General features: G+C 54.5%; 1 long non-coding RNA gene across 2 annotated transcripts in view; it reads right to left on the minus strand.

Moving 5' to 3' along the window:
• LOC147997629 (uncharacterized) overlaps positions 1 to 4,228 on the minus strand; it is an 18,136-nt gene extending 13,908 nt beyond the window's left edge. For both annotated transcript variants that reach the window (XR_015647676.1, XR_015647677.1), the window contains exon 1: positions 4,091 to 4,228. This is a non-coding gene — a long non-coding RNA (uncharacterized LOC147997629). The remainder of the gene's footprint in view (positions 1 to 4,090) is intronic.
• Between the last annotated feature and the right edge of the window lie 2,139 nt (positions 4,229 to 6,367).

The raw sequence follows: 6,367 nt of genomic DNA on the forward strand, positions 1-6,367 counted from the left end.
CCGCACAGCGGCAGGTCGACAGAGCCCCGTCCCGCGTGATCCCTCCTCGTACTCGGAGCGGGAGGCGCGGGCGCGGCAGGCTGGAGAGCAGCGCTGCGCTGTGCAGAAGCTGAGGTCAGGCGGGCAGCCGAGGGGACCATCCGGGAGAAGCCCCTCGGAGATGCGCTTTCCGAAGATAGCTAGAGAAGGCACCTCACTGAGGCGGGACGAACCCAACACCGACGAGCAGCCAAGGGCTCCTGCACGAACGGGAAACGAGCAACAGGCGCGGGACAGAACGGGAAGGACCACGCGCCAGCTGGTGGGGGTCTGCGGTATCGGCAAAGGTCTCTTTCTCCGGGTCTTCTTGAGCATTCGCGGACCGGGGGACCTGCGGTCCCCGCCGAGGCCAGGCCTCTTCAAGGCGCACACAGGAGGAGATTGACTGAGGGAGTCCGGTCTTTAAAGGGGCAGCCGCGATCGCTCAGCCACCCTAACCGCGCAGGGCCCGCGGGTGAAGGCACCAAAAACATAGGCACGGGGTGGGCGCTCACCCAACGGAAGGAGCCTTTTAACGCACACCAACTCCTCGACCCCCTTTTGTCACCGTGCAGAAAGCCGGCAACTAGGACAAGGGAAGCGTAAAGGCACAAGCACCATGGAGCACAGGAGGCACGCCGGGGAGCGGGAAGCGCCACCGCCAACTCAGAAGCGGGCACCTTGGTGGTCAAAGCCGGGAACGCTCCAGGAGCACCGCACCAAAGCAGGGCGCGTGCACACACCATTCGGGAAGGGTGCACCGCAGCGGGTCTACCACCTTCCCACAAGAGGGCCGCATGAAAAGCGTGGGGGCAAGGCCCCCGACACGTCCACAGGGACACCGCGAACCACAGCAACAAGTGTGCGCGGTCAGCCAGTGCCGACAGCCGCACCTGACTTCCACACACCACCCTGCAAAGGAATGGGGAGAGAGACGAGGCCCGCTGGCAGAACGAGAAGAGCGGTCGCCATTCGCGCCATGACTTCGTGAATGTCCTCCCTCGCCTGGCGGCTTAGGCCCCGGCCCGAAGAGAACGCAGCAGCACCACATCGATCCAACGGGAGCGAGACACGCCATGCATCGGGAACAACGGGCGTGAGAGCTTTCTAACACGCACTGGACGGGAATACGAGCGAGAAGAGCGAGAGAGAGCACGGGAAGAAGTCGAACACTGCCACACACACACAAAAAAAAAATTTACCCTTCTCGAGGGCGAGAAAAAGGAAGCGTTGCACTCGGAGGCACGTGGCGTGGAAGAACCACTCAACGGGCAGCGGAGGTTCGGGAACTCCTTCAAAAAAAAATAAAAAAAATAAAAATAAAAAAATAAAATTCTAGAAAAGGTGCAACTCGGGAGGCACACAGCAGGAAAGAAAGGGACACACCACCAAGCAGCGGAGGTTCGAACTCCTTCCCAAAAAAAAAAAAAAAAAAAAAAATAAAAAACGGTCGCAGAAGAGGAGCACGCCAGGCTCACTGCACCAAACGGGAAAACCCTTCCAGTCGCACTCGGCACCAACGACTCCTACCGGTAACGGACGACAACCACCACGGGGAAATCGGGAACGCCTGACACGCGGGCGGTTGTCATAAAGCTGCCCCAGAGAGCACAGGCAAGCAAGCACGGGAAAGCAGGAAGCGCGTACTCATGGGGGACGCTAAGCTTCAAGCATCGAAGAGGCCCATGCGCAGAAGAAAAGAGCTAGGGCTGGACAAGCAAACAGCCTTGGTGCAAGCCTTCCAACGTCCTTTAATGACAAAAAGAGTCAAAAGGACAGCGTGTCAGCATATATCTCCAGGTACAATAAGGACAGATAGCAAAGATGAAAAGTGTAAAGACACAGGGATAAACATGACAGGCCACACGGAACGTCTGGAAGTCATGTTCGGTGACGTGTCCCCAAGAGGTCCCCATGTAGAAAGAGAACCGGACCGCAAAGGAACAACTGGTCGACCTTAGAACCCTGAGTGCTCACAGACCGAGGAGGCCATGGTAGATAGCCTGGAACACAGCTTCCCCTCGGCCTCAGAAGTCCATGCTCCCGCTGGCAGGGACCGGGGAGGATCCTGGAAAAAATAAAGTCTCGGAGGCGCCCCCTAGCCGGGACACCTCGGCTCGGAGGCCGGGGACACAGCACCCTCTCGGCCTCAGAGGTCCAGGCTCCCGCTATCAGGGACCGAAGGGACTCCTGGAAAAGAAAAAAAAATCCGTGGCGCCACCTAGCCGGGCCACCTCGGCTCGGAGGCCGGGGACACAGCACCCTCTCGGCCTCAGAGGTCCAGGCTCCCGCTATCAGGGACCGAAGGGACTCTGGAAAAGAAAAAAAAAAAAAAACTCCGTGGCGCCCCCTAGCCGGGCCACCTCGGCTCGGAGGCCGGGGACACAGCACCCTCTCGGCCTCAGAGGTCCAGGCTCCCGCTATCAGGGACCGAAGGGACTCCTGGAAAAGAAAAAAAAAAAAACTCCGTGGCGCCCCCTAGCCGGGCCACCTCGGCTCGGAGGCCGGGGACACAGCACCCTCTCGGCCTCAGAGGTCCAGGCTCCCGCTATCAGGGACCGAAGGGACTCCTGGAAAAGAAAAAAAAAAAAAGTGGCGCCACCTAGCCGGGCCACTGCTCGGAGGCCGGGGACACAGCACCCTCTCGGCCTCAGAGGTCCAGGCTCCCGCTATCAGGGACCGAAGGGACTCCTGGAAAAGAAAAAAAAAAAAAAAAAAACTCCGTGGCGCCCCCTAGCCGGGCCACCTCGGCTCGGAGGCCGGGGACACAGCACCCTCTCGGCCTCAGAGGTCCAGGCTCCCGCTATCAGGGACCGAAGGGACTCCTGGAAAAGAAAAAAAAAAAAAAAACTCCGTGGCGCCCCCTAGCCGGGCCACCTCGGCTCGGAGGCCGGGGACACAGCACCCTCTCGGCCTCAGAGGTCCAGGCTCCCGCTATCAGGGACCGAAGGGACTCCTGGAAAAGAAAAAAAAAAAAAAAAAACTCCGTGGCGCCCCTAGCCGGGCCACCTCGGCTCGGAGGCCGGGGACACAGCACCCTCTCGGCCTCAGAGGTCCAGGCTCCCGCTATCAGGGACCGAAGGGACTCCTGGAAAAGAAAAAAAAAAAAAAACTCCGTGGCGCCCCCTAGCCGGGCCACCTCGGCTCGGAGGCCGGGGACACAGCACCCTCTCGGCCTCAGAGGTCCAGGCTCCCGCTATCAGGGACCGAAGGGACTCCTGGAAAAGAAAAAAAAAAAAAAAACTCCGTGGCGCCCCTAGCCGGGCCACCTCGGCTCGGAGGCCGGGGACACAGCACCCTCTCGGCCTCAGAGGTCCAGGCTCCCGCTATCAGGGACCGAAGGACTCCTGGAAAAGAAAAAAAAAACCCGTGGCGCCCCTAGCCGGGCCACCTCGGCTCGGAGGCCGGGGACACAGCACCCTCTCGGCCTCAAAGTGTCTATGGTCCCGCTGGCTGGGACCGAAGGGACTCCTGGAAAAGAAAAAAAAAAAAAAACTCCGTGGCGCCCCCGGGCCGGGCCACCTCGGCTCGGAGGCCGGGGACACAGCACCCTCTCGGCCTCAAAAGTGTCTATGGTCCCGCTGGCTGGGACCGGAGAGGAGGAAGAAATAAAAAATAAAATAAAATAAAATAAAAAATTTAAAAAAAAATTAAAAAAAAAAACCGGGACGGGCCCAAGCCTTCTGGTCGACCTCATCCAGCTGCCACCAACCCCTCCTTGTGTCCCAATAGGTCGGCAGCCACCCTCCCTGAAGTTCTCCAGGTACAACCTCCTAGCTAGAGATGGTCCCCAGACAGGACGGCGTCTCCGTCGCGCACCCGCCTGCTTGCCTGTCACCCTCTCACCCTGGCCGGCTCACCACAGGCACTTCCCCGTCCTTTGTCACCAACCGGGGGACAGGAGCGTTGCGGAAACTTGTCGCCACTAGGTGTCGCCCGACAGCGATCTCGATCAAGCAAACCAATACAGACTGTCACGCCGCCGCCGCCACACACACTCATTCCGTCTCTCCAGAGTGACCTCCCTAGCTCAGGGGGACACTCACCCACGCACAACGGGGCAGGTACCCACCACTTCTCCCGAATGGCACAAACGGTCCCGGTTGTCCCGCCGGAACACAGTGAACGCGGGATGGACTCGGGGCCAACCCCCTCAGGCACCCAGAAAAGGAAAGTAGGACGAGCGGTGAAAACAGGCCACCTCTAAGTGAAAGGACATGCACTCTCGAATCGGTTAACAATTAGCAAGGAACAGGCACAGTTAGGAAAAGGGAGCGTCCAAACTCCGGCGTGAGGGAGGGTGGCGGCGACCTCAGTTCCACACCATTTTTAAATGGCTCACTCATTTTTAAAACCCTCCACCGATCCCGATGGGGAGGGGGTTGTTGTTGTTCTCTGTTCCTCGCTGCCACCGCCAGCCGGCACTCACCAAACCACACACCTGCCACCCTCTTTGGAAGACTAAACACAGAGAGTAAATTAAAAGAATGGTGGAATGATGGTGGAATGGTTAAAATTCCCGTGATTTGTTTTCACTCTGATCAAAACATACTTATTTTGTGCATTTGCATTCCCTTGTTCACACGTGCCTCTGTGTGTGTGGTGGGGGGAGGGAGGGAGGGAGGGAGGGAGGGAGGGAGAAAGAGAGAGAGAGAGAGAGAGAGAGAGAGAGAGAGAGAGAGAGAGAGCCAATTTAAAAAATAAAAACATGGTTAAATACAGCCACTTTGGGAAGATTGCTAGAGAGAATGCAGTCCAGAGTATGGAGGCCAGAGCTCTGGACGCTCTAGACCACAGGTCTCCCATCTCCCATATACCAGGCACCCAGCACCACCATCCCTACTTTGTTTGTTTGTGCGTTTGTTTGCTTGCTTGTTACATTAGTTTCATCCCAAGTTAATAATTATATATTTTTTTCTATGCACGTATTTAGTTGTGGCAGGGGAACTCCTTCTTTAGGACAGGCAGACTTAGCTAGTTAGTTAGCCAGTCAAAAGTACGTAAAAAATTTATATCAACATAAATATCATTCACTAAGAAATCCTATCTGAAGAAAAAGAAAGAAAGGAAGAAAGAAGGAAGGGAGGGAGGGAGGGAGGGAGAGGGAGAGAGAGAGAGAGAGAGAGAAAAGAAAGAGGAAACTGGCAGACTTAGTTTTAGTGTTTTTGTTATTGTTTATTCAAGATATTGTTTCAGGGCTGGAGAGACGGCTCAGCGGTGAAGAGCACTGACTGCTCTTCCAGAGATCCTTAGTTCAAATCCCAGCAACCACATGGTGGCTCACAACCATCTGTAATGGAATCCTCTCCTTGTGTGTTGAAGACAGTGACAGTGTGCTCATAAAATAAATAAACAATAAAAAATATGTTTGAAGATTAAAGAAAAAACTCTCTCTCTCTCTCTCTCTCTCTCTCTCTCTCTCTCTCTCACACACACACACACACAAATAAACTCTGTAATAAAAATCAATGTGACTTCATGATCAAACTTCTATAGTCAATAGGACTAGAGAGAACACATGTCTGTAAAATAAAAGCAGAACCTTTTCTGCTTTGTTTTGTTTTGCCTCAAGGTACGTTTCTTTTGGTATAGCCCAGGCAGTCATGGAACTTGCTCCGTAGACTTATCTAGCCTCAAGCTCACAGAGGTCCACTCTGCCTGCCTCGGCCACCCACACAGCTCTCTCTGCTGACTATATGTCTGCATGCCAGAAGAGGGCACCAGAACCTAGGAGGACACACCACATGGCTCCTGAGAATCCAGGTTTTGACTTTAAAAAAAAAAAAAAAAAAAAAATTCTGACAGCATAGAGGGTAGATATCTGCCTGCCAGGCTCTTCTAGTGCTGTTTAAGGTGGGGTAATAGCCATGTGAAGGAGACAAGGGGAGAGGAAAATCGATTGGATGAGTAGTGCTGCTGAGATTAAGGAACACACACACACACACACACACACACACACACAGAGAGAGAGAGAGAGAGAGAGAGAGACAGAGACAGAGACAGAGACAGAGACAGAGACAGACAGAGACAGACAGAGACAGTAAGACAAAGAGACAGAGAGAGAGAGATGACAGAGGGACACACCGAGGGAAAGACATCAGGACCAGCTGAATTTCTCAAGAAAAGAAAAGAAGAGAAAGGAAAAATGTTTTCTATATACACAAATCTGTATACATGATTTGTTATAGTGTCCCATTTGGGCACTTTGGATTCAACTGTGGATGGTTGGCAGCCAGCTTGGCTGACACCTGACCTCACCAAGATGGAAGCAGCCGCCATTAGCCCTGATGTTCCAGGTCACTTCTGTTTCTCCTTTCCCAGCCTCTAGGGAAACAGAACTTAATTAAAC

Source organism: Rattus norvegicus, unplaced genomic scaffold (genome assembly GCF_021556685.1).
Source record: "Rattus norvegicus strain SHRSP/BbbUtx unplaced genomic scaffold, alternate assembly SHRSP_T2T unassigned-0000110, whole genome shotgun sequence".
NCBI lineage: Eukaryota > Metazoa > Chordata > Mammalia > Rodentia > Muridae > Rattus > Rattus norvegicus.